The sequence below is a fragment of the Triticum dicoccoides genome, chromosome 1B (genome assembly GCF_002162155.2).
Source record: "Triticum dicoccoides isolate Atlit2015 ecotype Zavitan chromosome 1B, WEW_v2.0, whole genome shotgun sequence".
Lineage (NCBI taxonomy): Eukaryota > Viridiplantae > Streptophyta > Magnoliopsida > Poales > Poaceae > Triticum > Triticum dicoccoides.
In genome coordinates, this window is record NC_041381.1 from 698,974,906 (window position 1) to 698,983,514 (window position 8,609).

General features: G+C 41.6%; 1 long non-coding RNA gene across 3 annotated transcripts; it reads right to left on the reverse strand.

The window, feature by feature from the left end:
- Positions 1–254: 254 nt before the first annotated feature.
- On the reverse strand, positions 255–4,992 carry LOC119349819. 3 transcript variants are annotated; one of them, XR_005169542.1, is made up of 10 exons: positions 4,590–4,992; positions 3,194–4,500; positions 3,011–3,103; positions 2,772–2,926; positions 2,562–2,628; positions 2,079–2,457; positions 1,404–1,656; positions 766–1,066; positions 549–670; positions 255–435 (listed from the first exon to the last, which is right to left on the reverse strand). It is a non-coding gene; the product is annotated as an uncharacterized LOC119349819 (long non-coding RNA). The 3 variants fall into 3 exon arrangements; XR_005169543.1 differs by having other exon boundaries at positions 255–670; positions 2,372–2,457; XR_005169541.1 differs by having other exon boundaries at positions 255–670.
- Between the last annotated feature and the right edge of the window lie 3,617 nt (positions 4,993–8,609).

Here is an 8,609-nt window from a genome sequence, read left to right on the forward strand (position 1 = left end):
TACCATGAACGTTTGTTGAACATCAAATCAAGCTACTGATTTCCATCATATGGCAACTGAAAAAAAATTATATGTGGCTATGTCCTACTTATATCCTAATCGACGTCCAACCAATACAGTCACATCACATTGAACATCTAGTAATGTTTATCCACTCGGACTAACATACCAAGATCAAAGTCTGCTCACCATAGCTGGCTGGAGTTATGTATCCAAGCAGTGGCTGCCAATGTGTGGCCACCGACTGGCTAGCACTGAAGCGTCCATTCGTTGTATCCCTGTTCACAAGTACCTAGCAGAAGCATACATATGTACATATCATGAATGGATTGCAGTCAGCAATCAGCAGCCTTGCCTGTGTAGATGTGTAACAGTAAGCAAGTAGCAGCTTGAACAAAATCAGTAGTAATAGGCTGCTGCTCTCTTCTCCGATCTCTATATATACAGAACAATAGTATAGCCAAGAGCAGCAAATATAGCAAAGGCAAAGCAGCCTCAGCAAGGCAACATACCTATATAAAGGAAGACTAATTTTTTTCTCAACTCACCAGATATTAAAACTGCAGTAAAGCATATAACTATCTAGAGCAGAACAATCAAGCATATCAACTACCACAGGTCCACGATCGGCTCAAAGTACTAATCATTTCCTCTACGTCAGTCCTGAAATCTGAAAATAAACATAAGCAGAATCTCATGAAGCAAGAACTACTTCTGGAATGCAAATATCATTACAAAAAGGAAAACCATGCTTGTCTATCTCACCCTAAGTGCCCAGATTTTTTGTCGCTGCTGCTGGCCACGGAAGAAAGTGCACGCGCTAGGAGAGCTCTGGCAGAATATTTTCTCTAGCCCACAAAGAAAAATGGAGGTCGTAGTCGGTGCTACGCTCGGTGGTGCTCCACCGATCCTGTGTGTCGCGTCCAGAGGAAAGGCTGGGAGTGGGCACGGGTGGGCGACTTGGGTGCCGTTTTCATTGTCGCGGTCGTGGATCCCTCCAGACCGTGGTCTCCATCATGCGCAATCCTGATCCCTTCTAGCTTGCAGAAAAGGCAGCGCACTGGCTCTGACACACGTATGCAGAACACAATTAGTAATCAGAGCAGAGATTTACACCCACTTATTTTTTAACAAAACAGACAACATCAGTATTTAACCTACAGAATATATAAACATATAATCCCTCTGTAACTTAATATAAGATATTTTTAACACTTACAACATCTCAAAAAATGTCTTATATTAAATTACAGAGGGAGTACTTTCTATCTTGACTTCAGAAGTAAGATTCTCGTGAGTTGATTGTGTGTGTGATATGAGCATCAGAACAGTTAATGAAGATCCATATCTATCTATCTGATGATAAAGAGAATCTTATCTTAAACATAAGAACGGGAGCATACCAGCCCCTGGTGTTGGAAAATCCACAGGGCAACATAAAAGCTGGCTATCCTTGTCGCCATCATCGTCATTGCTAAGTTCAGCAAAGAAGAGTAATGGAACTGAACCTACAGAGCCAACATCCCGCATCACCAGAAATTTGGCATGTATGTGATGGTAGTAGTCATCATCAAAACGAGTTTTTCGCTTCCAGTCACGACCAGATACGGATACTATCACACCGCAGATCACATGAAGCTGATAACAGGCGTGCCCCTGTAAGACGGCAGAAAACAAGAAAATCAGCAGGTGTGGCATTCGAATTAAGGGGGAGTTCCAAATTATGCACTGAAATAAAAAGAACTTCTTGTACTTGTCCACTCTCTCTTTACACGGTGCCGTGTGTGGCCACAATTCAGCGGGATAATCAAAAGGAATACATAAATGAACATTCCGAGCTTATCACAAAGAAGCAGCACATTCAGTGAAGCTAATAAGCGTCCATGGAGGTCGGTAGCAGCAAGTTCCACCACATGTTTTGATCAAGTAGGCCTTTAAACTGATGGAATTGCTATTAAAAAATGTAGAGTTTTCTCTGGACTGTGGGATAAATTAATTAATCAAACGAGGTCCATCAGCTGTAATTTGGACACAAACAAATATATAGAGAGAGGTATACGAGGGATAAACTAACTCACCGAATTCTGCATCTCATATCTGCTTAGTGCAGCCTTGACCTTTCTGGAGATTCTTTTATGATCCCTTAGCTGTTTGCATCCCTCTGACATGGTAAGATTGAACGACCGTTCGTAAACGGCAAGTGGCTGCTTCTGCTGGGCTAACATGCCAGTGGAATTGAAAGCAGATGACAATAGCATGGCAAGCTGCTGGACACACTGGGAGGAGAGCTGTTGTTGGCCCGTGGCAACGCACGGGTATTATGTTTAAGAGAGAATTTTATGCCTCCTTGACCAAGAGCATTTTCACTTACATAATCCATAAGAGATGTCAAGTGAAGGGACTCCAATGTGCTGGCCAAAGTTGCAAAGTCTGTTCCGCACCGGCCACTCTTGCAATCTGAAAATAGGAGCTTAATACTTCAGTATGTTTCAATGAAATGAAGCTCTCATGATCGCTCATTTGTGCCACAACGGAATTATATGACAATTCCGCCACTATACCCATAGGAGGATTCTGGCGAATCATGTAGCCATACAAGGTATGAGACGGACCATCAGGATCGGGTACCTTCAATCATGAGAAAAAATGAAAGGGTCAAATAATTAAATAAATTTGGAATCTATGTAGACAAGTCTCTAATATGTACTCAGTGCTGCTGAGGGAGTTTAAATTCTATGCTTATAAAGGCTTTAGGTGCAGAGATAAAATACCATTCTGCTTGCTTCCTTGATTCGTTAATCGAGTTGTGGGGTTGCACCACAGAGCATCAGACTTCCAGGCCCAAACATTGACATATCTACGTTCAGACAAGCAACAGTTCTTGAAGAAAGCATATCCATGTCCTCTTCGGTCCATTCCGTAGACCCTATATGAGACATTGGATTTTTCTACGCTTTAGAGCTTACACTTGCGGATAAGAAAGCATCTGAGCATGCGAGCAAGAACATACCAGCGCAAACTCTTCTGCATTCCAACTGCGGACGATGATTGTTCGCCTTGGCCTCCATCCTTTCTTTTCTAGCTTGGACAACCTCCCTGCAATCTACAAACAAAAATAGGGCATTGGCATTACCCTCAATTTATCAAAGATGCCTTGCATTCAGAACAACCAGTATTTCGTAAGGTTGATTACCTCGAGCATAGCTGCTGTTCTGCTGTTGGGATCTACTGCCTCAAATGTTTTTAGTACATTTTTTCATATGCTGGCTACAGAAAGCAAATATAACCTATGTAGCAGTAGACTTTCAATAGAACAAGTACATCAGGGATGTTTGGTTGTAACTGATTTACCTCGTCCTGTGTTTGCCGTTTCGTGAGCTTATGCCGTACAGATTCAGTAGTAGTAATTCAGTAGTAGTAATGAATACATTCAGTTTTTATGTTGTGTGAGAAAAAAGAAAGAATAGAGAAACAATAAAGCTATTATTTGATCTGAAAATATACAACCCCCATTTCTTCAGTGTTTACCATGGAGGCAACATACCTGTGATTAAATTTTATTCTCATCTAATCTATGTCACGCATACAATAAAATCGTGAGAACTGTCGTACTCATGAGATTTTTTTGCTCCGAACATATTTCATAATAGTAGAGAAAAGTGTGCAAATTTGCATTCAACTTACCCAAGTGATGGAAGCACTGTATCTATATATTAAGCCTTTAGGTGAGCATTCACTTTAGAATCAAGTTTGTCAAAAACCTATCATCCCTTATTTTTATCTAGAAAACCTGTAAGCAAAGCATATGTAGTTCAACCAACATTGGAAGATATCAGCACATAATTCTTTAATCGATCGTCATGTATACATGCAGTTTGACATCGACAATATTCAAGTATCTTACTGAACCTTTAACAAGGAATTTAAACTTAACGGCAAATATTCTTCATAGTGACAGCCTCATTTTCAACCTTCAGCATACTGAAAAGGATCGAGGTACTTAACGTAGGAACTGAAGAAAGTCAAAGCTAATACATAGGAATTAACAAAAAAAATTGTACAAAAGCGTATGCTTACAGGAATAGTTTCTAAGAATAGCTCATTATGTAAAAGCTAGCAGAATAATTGATGCACTTGTATATATTTGTGCAGTCCATTGCTTATACTTTATTCTGTCAAGTCATTTGTTTTAGGATCAGATAAGAAAAAACTTGCTTACTTGGATCAGCCCTGTAGCTTCCTTGGAGGCAAACAGTCATCCTCTCAACAACCAACAGTCGTCCTCTCAAAAAACAACAACCAATAGTCATACTCTTGAATCCAGGTAAGCTAGGTGATTAAGAAACACAACGTACAAAAGGAAAAGGCTATCAATTCTTGCTGTCAATAAACTAAGAAGAAACAACCTGATAATAATGCATCCAAACGAATAATGGAGTGAGCCGGTCGCTTTTCAACTGCATCTTCTTCACCATGTGTGAGGTTCTTGCAATGCCACCCCTGCCAAGGCCCGCTGCCGCTTACTACCTAATCCCAAATCTGAAAACCATAGTCACCAGAAAAGAAGAGGAAAGACACAAGAATCTCACCCTGGAAACGAACACATCCCGCTGCAGGCGGAGGATATCTTCTACAAGAGACGTTGTGCTTCGCTGGAGCAGGAGATACTGTCAGCGTCGCAAGGTGCATCATCGTCTACCCGCCACGCCGGCGTCTGGCACTCTGGCTGCCCCTCGGTATCATACTATCATCTGCGCGGCAACCATTGACAGGAGGTGCCCGAGTCGGCCTTGCGGTAAGGCATGCCGGTGGCGATGGGCCGGCCTGTATCCGGAGTCATGGTGGCGGTGGCCTCCTCACCGGATTGGGTCGGAGTGGCGTCCCGAAAGAGAAGACCCACACGGTACCCGCCCCCTCGATCTACCTCTCCCGACGCCATCCATCTGGGACGCAGAGGGGGCAGGGCAGCGGCCGCGGTGGGACGTGGGGGCGGCGGCCGCGGCTGGAGGTGGGGCGGCGACCGCGGCTGGAGGTGAGCGCGACGGCCGCGACGGGAGGTGGCGGGGGCGGCAGCGACGGGCGGCGGCGTTTGAGGAAGGGAGATGGAGGAGGGGATCGGCGGCGGCTGCGAGGGCGAGGGCGACGGCTTGATGTGCGAGGGCGACGGCGAAGGATCTGGTGTGGCGCCGCTCGCTCGCTCATTCGCACGTTGCCACACGTTTTTTTTCGCTGGTTTTCTTTCATAGGGTTTTTTCGTCGGTCAATTTTCGTAGGCTTTTTTCCTTCGCATGTACTAGATGGGTGCGATGGGAGGCGTGGGGGCGGGTGGGGGACTCGGACGGAGGGTTTTTTCTGGTTTTTTGCGGCTGAGCGGGAGGTGGGAGCAAATACCAAAAAGTATCAAAAAAGACCATATTAGGTGGGACGAAAATAAAATCCGGAACGCGACCTACCAACTGAGACATTAGGAGTAGAGATACTCCTATATAGTGTACCCGTGTGAACAATGGTAGGCATACCCAAAACTGTCCACAAAATATCGTGCTTTACTTCCATGTTATCGTGCTTTACTTCCATGCAGGATTTAAGGCATCAGACGTGTGTTAAATGCTCGAAACACTAGACGAATGCAACTATACAGTAGCAAATTCGTGCATTCTTGGCCGTCGATCAGTCAAATCGGACAGCTACCATTCCTCCTGTCCTTGTGTTGTGGACACGCTCTAGAATTCAACCGCACAGGCTAGCGCCACAAACTGCACAGTACATACTGCACCACCGTCTACACAGTTCACATAGAAGTACTCCTGGTCTCCCATACATAGAATAAAAGAAGTAATGCTAGCACAGTGCTGTTGCAAGTGCTTTGGCGTTAAAAACCAGTTTTACTTATAAAATATTTGTCGGTGGTATAGGTCGTGAACGTTAATTGTCATGTGAAATATATATATATATATATATATATATATATATATATATATGGTTTATTAACACTCCTTTTTGACTGAAATAATATATAATATAGACTAATAATAATAATACACTACAATAACTCATGTGTGAATTTAAGTACATCGAATAACAATGGACTATGTCTTTTTTGCAAAATGTTCTTATTCTTTTTACAACCTCAAGGGTAAATGTCATGATTAATGAATTAATTAAGCAAAAAATAATTACTACATTAGTTATGGCATCCGGGCGATGATCATTCAAATGCTCAAACAAGCGGTCAAGACATTTATTTTCGAAAAACTAAAGGCTTTGCCTAATGCATTCTTGCACTTTCTTGATTTGATGCGAAGAATACAAAAGCTTCCACGACTTCCCACTAAAAGTATTTTGAATCAGAATGATCGAATCACTTGACGATGGTTTACAAGACGCTTATATATATCTCCTGGAGAGACACGATGATCCAGAGGAGGCGTCGGTTCCAGAGAGATTCGTCGGTTGCCGGGACACATGCGTCCGCGCGATGCAACTGCTTGGCCGTTGGGCAAGGGGAGATTTCCCTTTTACAGAAATAATATATAATATAGACTAATAATAATAATACACTACAATAACTCATGTGTGAATTTAAGTACATCGAATAACAATGGACTATGTCTTTTTTGCAAAATGTTCTTATTCTTTTTACAACCTCAAGGGTAAATGTCATGATTAATGTATTAATTAAGCAAAAAATAATTACTACATTAGTTATGGAATCCGGGCGAAGATCATTCAAATGCTCAAACAGGTGGTCAAGACATTTAGTTTCGAAAAACTAAAGGCTTTGCCTAATGCATTCTTGCACTTTCTTGATTTGATGCGAAGAATACAAAAGATTCCACGACTTCCCACTAAAAGTATTTTGAATCAGAATGATCGAATCACTTGACGATGGTTTACAAGACGCTTATATATATCTCCTGGAGAGACACGATGATCCAGAGGAGGCGTCGGTTCCAGAGAGATTCGTCGGTTGCCGGGACACATGCGTACGCGCGATGCAACTGCTTGGCCGTTGGGCAAGGGGAGATTTCCCTTTTACAGAAATAATATATAATATAGACTAATAATAATAATACACTACAATAACTCATGTGTGAATTTAAGTACATCGAATAACAATGGACTATGTCTTTTTTGCAAAATGTTCTTATTCTTTTTACAACCTCAAGGGTAAATGTCATGATTAATGTATTAATTAAGCAAAAAATAATTACTACATTAGTTATGGAATCCGGGCGAAGATCATTCAAATGCTCAAACAGGTGGTCAAGACATTTATTTTCGAAAAACTAAAGGCTTTGCCTAATGCATTCTTGCACTTTCTTGATTTGATGCGAAGAATACAAAAGCTTCCACGACTTCCCACTAAAAGTATTTTGAATCAGAATGATCGAATCACTTGACGATGGTTTACAAGACGCTTATATATATCTCCTGGAGAGACACGACGATCCAGAGGAGGCGTCGGTTCCAGAGAGATTCGTCGGTTGCCGGGACACATGCGTCCGCGCGATGCAACTGCTTGGCCGTTGGGCAAGGGGAGATTTCCCTTTTACAGAAATGATATATAATATAGACTAATAATAATAATACACTACAATAACTCATGTGTGAATTTAAGTACATCGAATAACAATGGACTATGTCTTTTTTGCAAAATGTTCTTATTCTTTTTACAACCTCAAGGGTAAATGTCATGATTAATGTATTAATTAAGCAAAAAAGAATTACTACATTAGTTATGGAATCCGGGCGAAGATCATTCAAATGCTCAAACAGGCGGTCAAGACATTTATTTTCGAAAAACTAAAGGCTTTGCCTAATGCATTCTTGCACTTTCTTGATTTGATGCGAAGAATACAAAAGCTTCCACGACTTCCCACTAAAAGTATTTTGAATCAGAATGATCGAATCACTTGACGATGGTTTACAAGACGCTTATATATATCTCCTGGAGAGACACGACGATCCAGAGGAGGCGTCGGTTCCAGAGAGATTCGTCGGTTGCCGGGACACATGCGTCCGCGCGATGCAACTGCTTGGCCTTTGGGCAAGGGGAGATTTCCCTTTTACAGAAATAATATATAATATAGACTAATAATAATAATACACTACAATAACTCATGTGTGAATTTAATTACATCGAATAACAATGGACTATGTCTTTTTTGCAAAATGTTCTTATTCTTTTTACAACCTCAAGGGTAAATGTCATGATTAATGTATTAATTAAGCAAAAAATAATCACTACATTAGTTATGGAATCCGGGCGAAGATCATTCAAATGCTCAAACAGGCGGTCAAGACATTTATTTTCGAAAAACTAAAGGCTTTGCCTAATGCATTCTTGCACTTTTTTGATTTGATGCGAAGAATACAAAAGCTTCCACGACTTCCCACTAAAAGTTTTTTGAATCAGAATGATCGAATCACTTGACGATGGTTGACAAGACGCTTATATATATCTCCTGGAGAGACACGATGATCCAGAGGAGGCGTCGGTTCCAGAGAGATTCGTCGGTTGCCGGGACACATGCGTCCGCGCGATGCAACTGCTTGGCCGTTGGGCAAGGGGAGATTTCCCTTTTACAGAAATAATATATAATATA